We start from the raw sequence: 6,807 nt of genomic DNA on the forward strand, positions 1-6,807 counted from the left end.
ATAGGGCAGATCCCTGAACCTGAACTAACATTTGCAGGAAGGGATTCTGAGGAACTGAGACAAATAGTGGTAACGAGAGAGGAAGTTCTAAGCTTAATGGACAATATAAAAACTGACAAATCACCGGGCCCGGATGGCATCCACCCGAGAGTTCTCAAAGAACTCAAATGTGAAATTGCTGATCTGCTAACTAAAATATGTAACTTGTCCCTCGGGTCCTCCTCCGTGCCTGAGGACTGGAAAGTGGCAAATGTAACGCCAATCTTCAAAAAGGGATCCAGAGGGGATCCCGGAAATTACAGGCCAGTTAGCTTAACTTCTGTCCCTGGAAAACTGGTAGAAAGTATTATTAAAGCTAGATTAACTAAGCACATAGAAGAACAAGCCTTGCTGAAGCAGAGCCAGCATGGCTTCTGCAAGGGAAAGTCCTGTCTCAGTAACCTATTAGAATTCTTTGAGAGTGTCAACAAGCATAGAGGTGATCCAGTGGACATAGTGTACTTAGACTTTCAAAAAGCGTTTGACAAGGTACCTCACCAAAGGCTTCTGAGGAAGCTTAGCAGTCATGGAATAAGAGGAGAGGTCCTCTTGTGGATAAGGAATTGGTTAAGAAGCAGAAAGCAGAGAGTAGGAATAAACGGACAGTTCTCCCAATGGAGGGCTGTAGAAAGTGGAGTCCCTCAAGGATCGGTATTGGGACCTGTACTTTTCAACTTGTTCATTAATGACCTAGAATTAGGACTGAGCAGTGAAGTGGCCAAGTTTGCTGACGACACTAAATTGTTCAGGGTTGTTAAAACAAAAAGGGATTGTGAAGAGGTCCAAAAAGACCTCTCCAAACTGAGTGAATGGGCGGAAAAATGGCAAATGCAATTCAATATAAACAAGTGTAAAATTATGCATATTGGAGCAAAAAATCTTAATTTCACATATACGCTCATGGGGTCTGAACTGGCGGTGACCGACCAGGAGAGAGACCTCAGGGTTGTAGTGGACAGCACGATGAAAATGTCGACCCAGTGTGCGGCAGCTGTGAAAAAGGCAAATTCCATGCTAGCGATAATTAGGAAAGGTATTGAAAATAAAACAGTCGATATCATAATGCAGTTGTATAAATCTATGGTGCAGCCGCATTTGGAATACTGTGTACAGTTCTGGTCACCTCATCTCAAAAAGGATATTATAGAGTTGGAAAAGGTTCAGAAGAGGGCAACCAGAAGGATCAAGGGGATGGAGCGACTCCCTTATGAGGAAAGGTTGCAGCATTTGGGGCTTTTTAGTTTAGAGAAAAGGCTGGTCAGAGGAGACATGATAGAAGTGTATAAAATTATGCATGGCATTGAGAAAGTGGATAGACAAAAGTTCTTCTCCCTCTCTCATAATACTAGAACTCGTGGACATTCAAAGAAGCTGAATGTTGGAAGATTCAGGACAGACAAAAGGAAGTATTTCTTTACTCAGCGCATAGTTAAACTATGGAATTTGCTCCCACAAGATGCAGTAATGGCCACCAGCTTGGATGGCTTTAAAAGAAGATTAGACAAATTCATGGAGGACAGGGCTATCAATGGCTACTAGCCGTGATGGCTGTGCTCTGCCACCCTAGTCAGAGGCAGCATGCTTCTGAAAACCAGTTGCTGGAAGCCTCAGGAGGGGAGAGTGTTCTTGCACTCGGGTCCTGCTTGTGGGCTTCCCCCAGGCACCTGGTTAGCCACTGTGAGAACAGGATGCTGGACTAGATGGGCCACTGGCCTGATCCAGCAGGCTCTTCTTATGTTCTTATGTTCTTATAGGGTAGCTCAGCATGGATGCTTAAGTTCCCAGGACCGATAGCCTGGGGATCCTTGCAAATCTTAGATCAGTATCTCCACCAGCTCAAGTAGGAAGACTGCTGGTGCACAGTCCACCTCATTGTCCAACAGAAACCTTGGTCTTCTATGTTGAACATTTACCAACAGATACAAACACTCTAGACCAGGGTGGACAAGCTGTGGCCCTGCAGATGTTGTTGAACTATAACTCCCACAATCTCTGCCCATTGGCTTTGCTGGCTGGGGCTGATGGGAGTTGGAATCCAATAACATCTGGAGATCACAGGTGACTCCTCCTTGCTCTCGACCCAGGCTCTGCCAAGCCAGATGGTCTACAGACCAACTGATTCCCTTTCCCCAGCTTTCTGGTCTAGGCAGACCTTGCATCCACTCAGATTCTGGTGATACATGCCTGGTTGACATCCTGAAAATCTTACAACCGAAAATCTTTAATCATCCAGGGTAAAATCTCTGGTGCCTAATGCACTGGCCTGATATTTACCAGGAGCACCTCACAACGGAGAATTTTCCTCCCTCTTGCGTATATACAGCCTTCTTGCCCATCTCTTGTATCACTTTCTTGCTCACTTTTACACTTCCTCCCACCCCGTTCATGTCTCGTCACCTTGCTCCCTCTGTCTTTTGCCCATCTCTTTGTCACCTTTTTACATCTTTGTTGTCCTTCCACCCCTCTCTCTTTCCCCACTTGTTTTTCTCCCACACTTCATCCTGTACTCAGGGCCAAACTAAAGATGATGGTGGAAAACACAATTGGTTTAAACCCAGGTGTTCCACAACCATGTATCAAGAAGGTGTGCTTCCCCCTGAGTTTTAGGAAAAAGGGGGGAATGTGAATGTCACCTCTCCACTCAGCAATATTCTCCCACTGAGCTCATTTCTAATACCAGAACTCAGCTAAAGAGAAATGCAGTTGAGGGAGGGGGGGAGACACACACACTCCACATCATGCGGGAGGCAGCACGCCCCTTTTGCCTCCCCCCCTCTTGCTTTATATGTGACTGAGGCAGGCCTGGGTTTCAACAAATGGACCTATTGCTGTTATGTCTCGTTTGGCCCCAATGCACTATTGGAGTGAAACCTAACTCCCTGTGTTTGCCTGTATCACTGGTTACTTTTATATGTGTCTGGCAGACCTGCCCAACATTTAGCATTTGCCCATCATATAAATACTAAACTAACCTTGGACAATAAAAAGATTCTGGTGTCCTGAGCCTTTATATGCCAAACTGATGTCATGCAAACAAGGGATTCAAGGAGAGGAGCCAAAATAATGGCACGACTAAGGGGATTAAAAGGATCAACATGTTTATATGAGGTAATGATGACTAAATATAACTACAGCAATTGCCCACAAACTGTAAACAGAAGCAGCATGGATTTAAGGGCAATTCAAGAAGTCAATATATTATTTATAAACTAACTATCTATAATTATCTATTTACACAGGGCTGTCGGGAGTCTGACTTACCACTGGCAAAACTCCTTCAGAAATAAAGTTGCCGCAAGTGCATATTGGAAAATATATTGTAATTCCATGGAATAAACAAAATTGCAGAGAAATGTGTGACCAAACAGATGTACTGTATCTGAATAACTACCAAAGGGAAGGAAAAGCAAATATCACTTTAATCCTGTTGGGGTCTGTTGTAAGGCCATCAGAGCAAACACAAATACAGAACAAGCCTATTCATATATTGTTTTTTAGGTGTGCACCTTAAAATGTAAAGTATGAACATTAATTATATGTTTGAAAATATATCTCATGTTTTCCTGCAACCCTTTCCTGTGTTCAGTGGCAAACCCAGGCTTGTTGCAGTGGTCTTTGAAACAACCCACAGCCTGTCAGACAAAAGTTCTATTCCAGGGATTCCCAAACGGTGACTCACAACCTTCATTCAGGTGGCCCAAGGTGTGTCTGTGGATTTGTGGTTGGAGATGGCACATCCATCACATTAAATATTCATATTTATTTTTAATTGGATTTTTATTGCTTCTTTTATTTCTTATATTGTTGTTTATTCTTATTGTTACAGTACATTACAATTGCTACAACAGGCAGAGAAATCATTAAGTGGTCCCCAAAGACCCTCGGCAATTTTCAAGGGGTCTGTAGGAAAAAAAGTTGGGGAACCACTGTTCTATTCTGACCTGAATTTCAAGGGCTCACCCACAGTCCATTCCATGTATATTTTTTTTACTGCCAAAGATATGTTGATATCCCAGTAATAAGAACATAAGAACATAAGAAGAGCCTGCTGGATCATGCCAGTGGCCCATCTAGTCCAGCATCCTGTTCTCACAGTGGCCTACCAGGTGCCTGGGGGAAGCCCGCAAGCAGGACCCGAGTGCAAGAACACTCTCCCCTCCTGAGGCTTCCGGCAACTGGTTTTCAGAAGCATGCTGCCTCTGACTAGGGTGGCAGAGCACAGCCATCACGGCTAGTAGCCATTGATAGCCCTGTCCTCCATGAATTTGTCTAATCTTCTTTTAAAGCTATCCAAGCTGGTGGCCATTACTGCATCTTGTGGGAGCAAATTCCATAGTTTAACTATGCGCTGAGTAAAGAAGTACTTCCTTTTGTCTGTCCTGAATCTTCCAACATTCAGCTTCTTTGAATGTCCACGAGTTCTAGTATTATGAGAGAGGGAGAAGAACTTTTCTCTATCCACTTTCTCAATGCCATGCATAATTTTATACACTTCTATCATGTCTCCTCTGACCCGCCTTTTCTCTAAACTAAAAAGCCCCAAATGCTGCAACCTTTCCTCGTAAGGGAGTCGCTCCATCCCCTTGATCATTCTGGTTGCCCTCTTCTGAACCTTTTCCAATTCTATAATATCCTTTTTGAGATGAGGTGACCAGAACTGTACACAGTATTCCAAATGCGGCCGCACCATAGATTTATACAACGGCATTATGATATCGGCTGTTTTATGATTTGGGTAAACTATTACTGGAGTGCTGAAGACTGAGCTTTGTCGAAGTGGTCGTCTTTCACTGATGCTCCAATGTGACCCAGACCTTCAGGTTCATTTGTGTTGCCCACTTTGCCTCAGATTAAGAGTACGGCAGGAGTGGGCCCCTCAGCTTCTTTTCCCCATGCAATTGTGAAGGTAGATTTAAGTAGAAGGGGTCCAACAGGTGCGGTATGGCAGGGGTGGGATATCAATGCTTTCTTACATGTGACCTATGTAGGCTTTTTGGCCTCAACAAACCTTAAAGCTTCTAATGCTAATGGCACAATGGAAAAATGAAGCAGCAAATAAAGCAGAGCCTGAGGCTCCTATGAGAAGGATGCTGTTTTAACCAGGAAGCACAAGCTATTGTGCACATGGCAATGGGCTGTTTGTCTTCACTGCCTGGAGAATGAGAAACCTTGCAGATCTCTGTCACAGGTAACAGGCGTGAGGAAAGGAGGGTGTGTCTGTCAGTGGGCATTCCATTTAATTTATTAATCTGCACCAGTCATCAACTAATGTGGATAATTGCAATCATGTGTCAGGTTTCACATCATTTTAAAGCAATTACAGACAGAGACATCTGAACAGTCACGGCATTAACACTCAGTGGTCCCTTATAAAGACATAATGTAAAGGTATTCTGAGACACCCCAAAGTGACAGCCGCTAATTTAAGTGATAATTGGACTCAGAGATAATACATTTTAAACCCAAATGGGATAACATGCATAAAAAGAGGGGCATGTGATTCACACCTGCTTTATACTGATGAATGGCTAGGAAACAAGGAGGCAGCATTTTGTTCATGTTTTTGCCAGGAAATAAAGATCAGAACAAATCTGAAGCAAGTCACCAGAGAATGTAAACCATAGCACCATATATCATTGTTCTCATCTTCCACAAACATCTTACAAGGTGGACAAGACAACAAAACTACTGTTTTTTTACTACTTGTGGTAGCCACTATGTGCTGTTGTTTTTAAATGACTAACAATGCAATTCTATTTGTGTCCGCTCGAAAGTCTCATTTGTTTTAAATGGCGCTCACTCCCAGATAAATGTGTATGCCTAAGGCTGCAAACTTCTGCACACTTATTTGGGAATAATTCCTCTTGAACTAGTGGGACTTCTGAGTTAATGTGGTTCAGATCTGGACATAAGACATGCATTCTCACAGTTCACTTCTGAGAACAATTCAAGGTGATTGTGTTTATCTTTAAAGATCTAAGTGGCTTGGGATCTGAGTAACTTAAGGACTGTCATTTCCTACATAAGCCTGCCTACATGGTACGATTATCATCAGAGTCCCTTCTCCAAATCCTCCACTACTTCAAGCTTAAGCAGGTGGTGACCAGGAAGGATTTCTCAGTTGCAGCAGCAACCCCCAGGGAGGCTCATCTAGCACCAGAATATATTTTTGGTGCCAAGCAAATTCCTTTTTATTTCTCCAAACTCTTCAGCTACCTTTAACTGATGTTAAACAAAACAAACTTACATCCATAGTCAGGGAGGACCTCAGAGTTGTTTTCTGTGCTACAATAAACACATATTCTTGTTCATGAGAAAAACAAGGGTATGATTTTAGATTCTCAATATAGCCATGTCTTGCTTTTGTAAAGATAAGCAAGACACTTTCACATTATAGCTGTAGATGCAGAAGTGACTTATACAGGAAAAAGCACACTGGCTCTCTTTTTTAAAAAAGAAATAGTAATGTCATAAAAGAGATTACTACATTTGAGCCTCAAGGATAGGATGTGATGTGACTCAAAGGGCACTATCCAAGGAGGGGCAGGGCAGAGCAGTGGACCCATCGCCACCTCCTTACCTTTATTGCTCACGCCAGCTGGCGTTGAAGGCTGGGGGCAAAAGCCTGCTGCAGTCTACACCAGCTTGCAGTTGGCATAGGGATTAACCCCTCTCTTCCCCGGAACATCCTGTTTTGGGGCTTTCCACAGGCTGCTGCTGGTGGCATTCCTGCTTGTGCACACTTCCAGCGGGCAGAACAGGGGAGCT

Source organism: Rhineura floridana, chromosome 6 (genome assembly GCF_030035675.1).
Source record: "Rhineura floridana isolate rRhiFlo1 chromosome 6, rRhiFlo1.hap2, whole genome shotgun sequence".
NCBI lineage: Eukaryota > Metazoa > Chordata > Lepidosauria > Squamata > Rhineuridae > Rhineura > Rhineura floridana.